This window comes from Prunus avium, unplaced genomic scaffold, assembly GCF_965620075.1.
Source record: "Prunus avium unplaced genomic scaffold, drPruAviu1.hap1.1 HAP1_SCAFFOLD_43, whole genome shotgun sequence".
Classification (NCBI taxonomy): domain Eukaryota; kingdom Viridiplantae; phylum Streptophyta; class Magnoliopsida; order Rosales; family Rosaceae; genus Prunus; species Prunus avium.
In genome coordinates, this window is record NW_028276901.1 from 10,001 (window position 1) to 12,500 (window position 2,500).

A 2,500-nucleotide genomic window follows, 5' to 3' on the forward strand; every position below is an offset into this window, starting at 1 on the left:
GCTAAGGATGGCTTGCCTTGCCTTGCCTTGCATTGGCATGCCATGCCCAAGTTGTGGCCTACACCAAGCCATTCAAGCCATGCGTTGCCTTACCTTGGAATTGCTCATCATCCAATGCATTCCGAGAAAGTGAGTGTAGGCGAGGCTAAGGATGGCTTGCCTCGCCTTGCCTTGGCATGCCGTGCCCATGATGTGGCCTTGACCAAGCCATTCAAGCCATGCGTTGCCTTCGCCTTGGCATGCCGTGGCCTTACCTCGCCATGCGATGCATTCCGACAAAGTGACGCGAAGCGGAAGCCTATCATGGCGTAAAAATGTCGACAAAATTTTTCGACATTTGAATAATGGGGTTTGACAAGGTTTGAAAAATTCAATACAAATGGTAGGCTTGAATGTCGACAAAGTGACGCGAAGCGGAAGCCTACCACGGCGTAAAAATGTCGACAGATTTTTTCGGACCTTGTCCTGCCATGGGCTGCGCGCAGCATGCCGGCAGCCTGTGCGCAGCGTGCGCACAGCATGTCGGCAGCGTGCGCACAGCATGCCGGCAGCGTGCGCGCACCATGCCGGCAGCCTGTCGACAGAATTTTTCGAAACTTGTCCTGCCATGCGCGCGCGCAGCTTGCTTGCAGCGTGCTGATTCTGTCGACAGTGAGGCTAGCGAAAGTTGTCCTGCCATGGCGTGCGCGCAGCCTGTGCGCGCAGCTTGCGCATCTGTCGACAGTGAGGCTAGCGAAACTTGTCCTGCCATGGCATGCGCGGCGCCTGCGCGCAGCCTGCGCGCAGCATGCGCACAACATGCGCGCAGGCTGTGCGCAGCGTGCGCGGAGCTTGCGTGCAGCTTGCGCATCTGTCGACAGTGAGGCTAGCGAAACTTGTCCTGCCATGGCATGCGCGCAGCGTGCGCGCAGTCTGTGCGCAGCATGCGCGCAGCCTGTGCGCAGCGTGCGCGCAGCTTGCGCATCTGTCGACAGTGAGGCTAGCGAAACTTGTCCTGCCATGGCATGCGCGCAGGCTGCGCGCAGCCTGCGCGCAGCATGTGCGCAGCATGCCGGCAGCATGGTTCCAGGTTTTTTCAAATGTCGACAGAATTTTTCAAATCTTGTCAAACCCCGTTTTTATTGAAATTTCCTCGCACAATAAGCTCCCCATAAGTAGTCTATGATTTTTAGGACCTTCTCCAACTTACAAAACTAAAAAATTCCTCCCGGATTTGTTTTAATGATTTTTTCAATTTTACGACTTCTAAAAATAATAAAAAATACTTCCCGACTTCAAAAATTTATGAAACTTTTTCCCATCATAGATTGCATGTTTCTTAGTATCCCTGCAAAAAATCACGTCCAAATACCTTGTATTGAATTATTTAGAGCCCATTATGACTCCTCGCGCATAGGTGATGTCTCTTCCTGTCAAAGGGCTAAATGCATAAAATGCTATATAGGGGGGTGTGTGTTGCCTGCATATGCATGGCAGCCCATGCCTTCCTAGCTGCAGCCCCCTTCCCCCACGCCACACCCATGTCATGTTGCCTCGATATGTTGCCTCGGTATTATGGGTTTGGTGTCGGGGTCGGGGGGCTGCCACCCATGGCGGTGGTGGCCGGAATCCGGCCGCCGCCACCATGCCGCCGCCATGGGTGAGGGAGGAAAAAAAAGGCGTGGAAAGTTGCGAAATGGGGTTGTCTAGGCTTTTTTTTGGCATGGGAGAGCATGGAGTGCTAGGAACTCCTTCTCAAATGCACGGGCATGTCGACCACAACCTCATTTCGCAACAACAACCACCCGTGTGGGGTGGCGGTGGGTGGATAGTCGCGGATTGGGGCTTGCCAAGCCAATGTTTTCAAAAAATTTCATCAAAATTAAAAACAAATGTTTTGTTGCCTTCGGATTTGTGGGCGAGCGGCGAGTCGGAGTGGAGCCGGTAAAGTTTAACCTCGGTGTGCACGGTTGTTTTTAGAAACTCAATCCAATGCCGGGGACGTTGAAAGTGACGCTCTTATGAGTTGCAAACCCGCAAGATTTAAAGAACCTTTTCAAAACAATTTCAAACCAACAAGATTTAAAAACAGAAATTTTCATCAAAATGAAAAACAAATGTTTTGTTGCCTTCGGACTAGTGGGCGAGCGGCGAGTCGGAGTGGAGCCGGTAAAGTTTAACCTCGGTGTGCACGGTTGTTTTTAGAAACTCAATCCAATGCCGGGGACGTTGAAAGTGACGCTCTTATGAGTTGCAAACCCACTAGATTTAAAGAACCTTTTCAAAACAATTTCAAACCAACAAAATTAAAAACAAATGTTTCGTTGCAAACAAATTGTGGGCGAGCGGCGAGTCGGAGTGGAGCCGGTAAAGTTTAACCTCGGTGTGCACGGTTGTTTTTAGAAACTCAATCCAATACCGGGGACGTTGAAAGTGACGCTCTTATGAGTTGCAAACCCACAAGATTTTAAAAACTTTTTGAAAATGTTTCTTCTAAATGACACATTTTGATCCTTGGCAA